At 35.6% G+C, this 7924-nt stretch overlaps 1 long non-coding RNA gene across 2 annotated transcripts; it reads left to right on the plus strand.

Moving 5' to 3' along the window:
- The first annotated feature begins 1917 nt into the window (after positions 1 to 1917).
- Positions 1918 to 5654, plus strand: LOC131732488 (uncharacterized). 2 transcript variants are annotated; one of them, XR_009325553.1, is made up of 5 exons: positions 1918 to 2082; positions 2545 to 2661; positions 3292 to 3397; positions 4282 to 4394; positions 5070 to 5654. It is a non-coding gene; the product is annotated as an uncharacterized LOC131732488 (long non-coding RNA). The 2 variants fall into 2 exon arrangements; XR_009325552.1 differs by having other exon boundaries at positions 1918 to 2053.
- Positions 5655 to 7924: the final 2270 nt, after the last annotated feature.

Here is a 7924-nt window from a genome sequence, read left to right on the forward strand (position 1 = left end):
GCTGAATTTTAAGTCTTTGCAGCTGAAGATGAAAAGATTGACCAATTTACTTCTCATCAGTCAATGCTGTTTAATCTGTTTTTAGGGAAATGACTTCAGAGGAAGGGTGTTTTAAGTGACTAATGTCGGTGTCTTCTGAAGTCTGGTTAATATTGAGATAGCAGTGCTTTAAAATAATGAGATTTCTCCAGATCAGAGATATGTACCAGCCAGCCATGCTCTTGCAGTACAATATGAGCAACAACTCAGTGCGCTGGTTTTACTTGTGTTACTAATGTATTTTAATTGTATGGCCCTGTAGTAACAGAGAAATTAAGAAGTCATTCATTCTGCTGGACATCTTTTAAAAGTAATTTTGTATTTTCCACTATGTACATTACTTGTATAGTTTTTATTTTTTACATCAGTATATTTGTTTCAAGTATCTCAGTGCTACTTTTAAGTTTCAGTAGTATTGGTAGTTCAATAAGCGTGGAGGTTAGTCTTTGACTTCAACTTGGATAGTGTAGTAGTGTAATGTAAGTAATACTGACGTCAGCATAAGTCCCATACCTACCCCTCGACCACAGAGCTTGCTCTTTAGTTGAATGGTAAGACGTTCGTCTTTGAACCTATGGTTTGTGATTCAGTTCCAGCGCTTGCCTTTCCATTCAATTCAATGGGCTGAGATACTAATTCATTACAGTGGCCTCCTATGGGGAAGGATCCTTACCCATGTTTTTTAAACAGGTCATTTGCATTAGTATAGCTATAGCATGTATGCTGGCTTGCGAGACACTATTCTAAAATTGTTCCGAATCCTTGGGGACAGCGAGAGGTTGAAACTCCCTCCCTGAGCCTGCATCGTGTGCTCAGCAAGATAATACCAAAGTAGGCCTAATTTATTACGTTGTGTTTGAGCCATTCAAAAATAAAATAAACAATCTTGTGGATTATTTGTTTAATCATTCCCAATTAAATTTTCACAATTAAATGGTAATACTAATTAATAGCTGTTCTCATTTTAAAATCTGGCTTTTTGTACATTTAACATGTTTTGAAGTGACTTGAATGTATGGGTGCATCTACACCACCAGTGAGCGATGCGAGCAGCCAGTCTGGGTGAAGCAAGCGACTCCACAGGAATAGAACTGTGCTGTATTTGTGGGCGACTAGAGTGAAATGGACCAATCAGAAGCAATGTCAGTAATATCAGTAAACTTGACACAGGGCATAACAAATACGCCATAAACATGGAAGAAGAGAAATTGATTCAGGAAGTGCAGCGGTATCCTGTGCTCTATGTCCTCTGTGTGGCACTGTTGTGCGCCTTTCTCTTTTTTCACAAACTGGTTAAAACACAAATTACAGGCTTGCTGTTCATTTTCTCATCTGCCTCTTTGGGTTTAATATTATGCTATGGCTTATTTTTGCTAATCTGGAATTTATTTTACAGTTTTATTTCGAGAGATGTTTGGACAAAATTTTTTAAAAGTATATTCTCAAAATCTTATTTTCATTTATTAATTTATTACCATTGCTGAACCGTAGCGACCATAAAAAATAAATAAATACGACGCTGGAGAAGGATTGCAGCAGAACTGCGTCTGTCAATATCCATGCTTGTACTAGCTGTCAATAAAAATATGGGTTATATATATATATATATATATATATATATATATATATATATATATATATATATATATATATATATTGTAACACAGCAGGGAGGGGGGGGGTTAATATCCTCCCTGCATAAAACATGTGCAAATGCACATTGGTTTGATGTAATTGTTTTGTATTATTGTTTAATTATATTTGTTAATTGTTTTATTATTTAATTATCCCCTGCACCTGGGGATCATTGTAAATCAGAGCCAGGTGCAGGGTATTTAAAGAGAGCAGCCAGTCTGTTCTGGGCTGCTGTGTGGTGTGTATAGGAGCCTGCTTGTTTGTGTGCGCAAGCGTAGGAAAAGAAAAGAAAAGAAAAGAAAAGAAAAGAAAAGAAAAGAAAAGAAAAGAAAGTGTAAACCTGTGTGGTTTTGGTTTGTTTGAATGTTTTGTGTCACAGGTAAACAGCTTAGTTTTCCTGTTTTATAGGTAGGTCCAGTGTTGTGTTTATTTAGTGCTCAAGAAAGAGCTAAGTGTTTGTTTTGTTTATTTTGGTTTTTGTGATGATTTTTAAAAGCGCTGTTGCGCTATTTTTTTTATAAAGTTTTGTGTGTGGCTGGGTCATTTAAAGTGCTGAAAAAGAACCCGAAGGACTAAAACCCTTCACAATATATACACATATATAATATATATATATATATATATATATATATATATATACTGATAAGGTCACGTGAAAGTTTGCCTTTGATATATATACAAAATTTGCTCCAGTAAATAAGAAAATAATAATAATAATACAAGTGTGTGTAATATGACAAATTTAGTGGTCAGGGGAGCTTTTTTATTTATTGTGTGTCCTTGTTTACCAATGCACTTTTTCTGTGTAACAACATAAAAACAATGTTGCTGGTAGAGAATGTTATTCATGTCAATCATATTTCTCTCCAGATAACACCAGAGAGATATCCAGTAAGGTTATTTTAACATTCCGAGATGGCAACCTACAGTACAAAACTGGACCATGGAAAAACATGTTATTGAATGCTGATGAAAAAAAGCAGCTAGGTATGAAAGGCAAATACAATATTTTAAAATGTTTCATGCAGTATATACATGTATATAAATTCAAGACATAGAAAAGTGAACACACCAGATGATGCACTAATTCAGAAATAGCTTTACAAAAGACTCCAAGACAAACTTCAGACTAGGAAGAATAAATCCACAGAACACAGCAAGGGCCCAGTTTTGGCCTGTATATAATTTCTGTAGCTTTGTTTCTGCTTATGGCAACAGTCATCCAGGTCTTGTTACTGCAGGACTGCACTTTTTAAAGATTGCTTCTGCTTTCGATACTCGCTGTTCATTAGAAATTAAATGCTTCAAAGTAAATATGAAAAAAGGAAAAATCAAACTGTGTCCTTTCATGAGCTGTGTATGATTAGGTGCAGCTTTGTACTTGATAAATCTGTTTTATTGATGGAGCCACTTAAGATATCTGTAACATTGTTGATTTAATATGCCTGGTACTAAAATGAATGAACATTTAGACTTTATTAGAAAAAAAAATAATATATATTTTTTTCTGCAATTTATGGTGTGTGAAGTCTGACAACCCCCCCCCCCCAAAAAAAACAAACAAAAAATTACATCTTATCTAATGTAAAACTAATTTTTATCTCTTTGTTGACACAGGAATGTCCCTGAATGAACAAATTACAAGTCCTTACATGTTCTCTGACTAATAAAAAATGGAGGGACCAGTCTATTTGCTGCTCTGTATTTCACATTGGAATGCCAGGTACTTGAGAAACAAACACAGTCATGAGTGATGAGAGATAAAGTGAGATAAAAAAAATCTTATAATCTAACATAACCTAATCTCAAACCCCTACCCCATTACAAGTAATCTATATGTAAAGTTAATCTTCAAAACTAATTATACAGTGTTGGTTGTGTTGCCTGGATATTGTTTTTATGCGGCTGATGCAGGACAGTCTTATAAGCATTTGTAATTCAGTGTGCTAACCTATTTTACTTACTGAACTTATTTGAAGCTTGTAAATTAAAATGAGTTATGTGGTGTTATCATTCTTCAGGTAAAAAGAGTGGCATCATCACCAATACATGAAAAAGGTGGAAACAGTAAAGGGTTTTATAAATAGTAAGAACATGTTTTTCTTTTTTTTCGGCATATTAAAGCACTTTAATGTTAGCCATGCAGAACACACAGGCATTTTCACCTCCGGATGCTCTGCAGCTATCAAAATTGTAGCTGAAAGCTTTCCTTGGAGGGCTGCAACCCTGGGAGACGGTTTTGTTACCTGACAGACAGCCCTACCTCGATTCTGGGCATCCGAGGGGTTACATCTTAGCTTGGAGTAACAACCATTGCAGTTAAACCAGATGAGTTGTCTGCCTTAAAACAAGGCACAGAAAGCAACGGTGGACCATCATTTGAAGAGAGGCCTCTGTTCTCCTATCCTGCACAGAGCAACTTCTCAGGAATGAAATACCCACTGAGGTGGATACACCAAATCCAAACCCGGAAGCTGTACCCCTCACATGGAACTGCAGGCAGGTGGTTCCTGCTTCTGGACGTTGGATGCTCCCCGTTGGATCTTCAAGCCTACCCTGCTGACTTTGTCCCCATTTCCATTTACAAAATCTTTGGCTTCCCTACAGGTTTAGGCGCCCTGCTGGTTCACAATGATAGTTCCGGTATCCTGGAGGTAGAACAGCAGCTGCTTACCTGGTTGGAGAAAACTTATTGTCCCAGAAACGTCCATATTGAGCAGGTATTCGTTTATCATTTGAAAACCCTTTTATATTGCTTGTCATATGCGTGGTTGCTAGTTCATGTGTCTGTGACAGGGAGTATTGTTCAAACTTTGTTATCTGTCTATCTTAAAAGATTTATTATTTAATTGCATTTAGCTATAATCCGATAAACTGATTTATTTTAATTTTGTTGTTTACAAATTTTCACAAATATTTACACTATTATGAGGGCCCTCTGAATGTGAGCACCCTGGTTCTATTGCACACTTGGAAACTTCTGTTGGCAATAATGCCGACTCACACTTGCCATGCAACCACAGGTATAGTATATCTAGGCTACAATGTGCTATAGGCTTCATGTTTCAATATTGTTAATGTGAACATTCAGAGTTACCTACATTTCTGTATCAGGCTCAGTTGGGTCAGCTTCCTTGCAATATCTCAATTTGGTTTTCTCAGTTTGGATTTAAGTTTTGTGGTATGCCTAATATAACCAAGAACAAAGACACACATGTACTTTCAGGTATTTATTTATTTATTTATTTATAACTGGAAATCTATGCTAATGCAGGGCTTTTTGTAATACAAATTGCAATATGGGCAAAATAGTTTTGCATTGCATTGCTTCCCTGGTTCCCTGGAGAAAGGCAGTGAAACTTACCATTGTTTTTTCTTACACTTTTCCAATACAGTTTGATAGAATGCCAGACATCTTGACACAAGTTCACTTGTTCCCATTTCAAGCTCAGCAATGGCCGACTTTACTTTGTCAATCAGCATGGATTTGAAAAATCAATAAATGAACTCTTAAGAAATATAAAGTTGTGATTTTATTGACACATTTAACCTAAACATGAAAAAATAAAATCACTTTATGAGTGTTTGTTTTTTTCTCCCTTTTATGAACTTTGACAAAAAAAAATAAAATAAAAAATTAACAGGTGCTGTTATCTGAAAGCGAAATGTAATTTTGTGATGTGTTATGACATGTATTTTCATTGTAACTGTCAATTAAAAGAAATATACCTCATGTTACGGGCATTGTACCCACTTTTTTGGGGTGGGACGGTTAGGAGGTTGGTAGTTTACCATAAAATCCAATTTAGCAAAAATCACATTTTCCTGCTGTTTGTGTAAAATATTATTTTTGATATTTTGACATTCTGACTTCATTGCCCTGAATCTATTGTCTCTTTGCATTCTGGCTTGCACAGATATAGCATATTTGTTGGGATTGGTCAACATAATCATATAGCTAGGTTTGCAAAATCTGATCCGAAAAGACCCAATAACATATATATATATATATATATATATATATATATATATATATACCCGACTGAATAAAGCACCCTGAATGGTTTGTAACTGTTGTCTGCTTGTCTAAAATATCCATAGAGAAAGATTGAAGCACTGCAGCCAGCTTAGGCTACAGGGAAGACATGTGCAGGGTAATGATGGCAGGCATGCTCAGCAGAGACACAGCATGCAAGTGGCTAATAGAATTTATAACAAGAGCTGACATTCAGCTGCATTATTGAAAGATATTGAGAGACGACCCAAGACAGCAACCTTTAACAGTACAGGAATACTAATGGAAATAAAAAGAGAACATGAGTTATTCATCTGTTTAGCTATATGTAGAAAGCTTAAGCATTGGGTTATAATTAGATTATTATTTATTCATTTGTTTTTTAATGATAAAAGGTCCTTTTCTTTACCAAAAAAAATGACAAAATATATAATTATTTTGGTACATTGACTAAAATGAGTCAATCCCAGTAAAATATTATTATTATTATTATTATTATTATGTGTATTTTCAGATATTCACATAAATGTCAAACTATTGATACCACAAAGTCACCTAAAGTTATATAAATAGATGGATTATGGAACTAGCTGTAAATAATCAAGCTAGATGGACTCTCTTGCTCCTCTTTTCTGATTAAAAATTGGACCTCAGCATGATATAATGAGAGGCAGTGGAGCGAGTGATTCCTCCAAGTAGTAAAATAGTAAATAGCACAAACATTGGAGCAGTGCAAAATTAACTCACAAGCAAAACAATTACCTATAAACGTAAAAACTCATCCATTTAGTTTACTGCTGTACTATTAAGCATTTAGAAAATCCATAAACTATAAACTAGCATTGGGCAGCTGATTGTGATCACGATTTTAATTTTCACTTCAGTCATTTAAATGATATCTTCGGAAACAGTGCAGTATTCCTGCAGGAGAAAAAAAAAATATTCTGTGTTTTTTTTTTTATCATTAACTTAAAATATCTGTAGCTGTTATTTATTCTTGGTTAACTAACACCTGTGAGACTGTAACGGGGGTCACTTTGAAGCACTTTAAATATATATTATGCATGTCTTTTTTGTTAATAGATTTTTGTGTGGGTTTGATTTTTCATGGTAGTGTTGATTTGTATTATATATTTCTGTTTTCATGTTATTTTCTTGATTATTAAATTTACGTTGAGCACTGTTTGTTTTGATTATTGGGATCCTCCCTGTGCAAGTGTCCCAGAAAATGTGTATAGTGGATTGGTACGCCTATCATAATACTGATTGGTGATAGGGGTAGTAATAGTGGAAGTCCTGCCTGTTATTTTCCCTTGACCTAGTTCAAAACACAGGCAGGTATCGTAATATGGAGAAGACTGCTTGGATGCTTGACTCTAGCTCCTGTTTCTGTTTTTAAGGTTTTAATGTCCATGCCATGGTGACCAGCCATTTTGTGTGTGTGCCTTACATTGAAGACCTGCCCCCGCTGGGGAGTCCTGTTCTGCTGCGAGATCTGGCTGATAAGCTTGTACCCTGTTTTATACCAATGTGTATCTGCAGATCCTTGAGTGGTTAACATGCTTTGACTATGATGGAATGTAAATAAAGTAGAATTGTTATTATTTATTTTTTAGCAGACGCCCTTATCCAGGACGACTTATAATTGTTACAAGATATCACATTATTTTTACATACAATTACATTATTTTTACATACAATTACCCAATATACAGTTGGGTTTTTACTGGAGCAATCTAGGTAAAGTGCCTTGCTCAGGGGTACAGCAGTAGTGTCCCCCACCTGGTATTGAACCCACGGTTTAGTGGGGTGTGTGCTGGGATTGCTGCTGGTGGGGGAATCAGCTGATTCTTACTACCTTCTGTAAGCAGCTGTGTTGAGGGATATTTTTATGTAAAAGCATAGAACCCAATCGGCACCTTTATCCGTATAGAAACTGGTAGTGCTACTGGGGCTATTATAGCTACCTGTATTATTAGCTCCCAGATTTCCCTCCAGGATATCTAGCATTTATATATGTCTGAGTGTATATGGGGGCTACCTGGTGGGTGTGTATAAATGAAATGCTTTGAATTTATCTTGTTCAATAGTGTGCAATTTGGTGCAATAAAAAAAATAGTTTATTGTATCTACTCTCACTGACCATTTCTTGTGTTCTGGTTTACATGTGTATGTAAACCAGTGCTCAAGGCTCGTTCTGTGGGTACCGTGAAGCAAGGAGGCCTCCCTATACGG

This window comes from Acipenser ruthenus, chromosome 3 (genome assembly GCF_902713425.1).
Source record: "Acipenser ruthenus chromosome 3, fAciRut3.2 maternal haplotype, whole genome shotgun sequence".
Taxonomy (NCBI): domain Eukaryota; kingdom Metazoa; phylum Chordata; class Actinopteri; order Acipenseriformes; family Acipenseridae; genus Acipenser; species Acipenser ruthenus.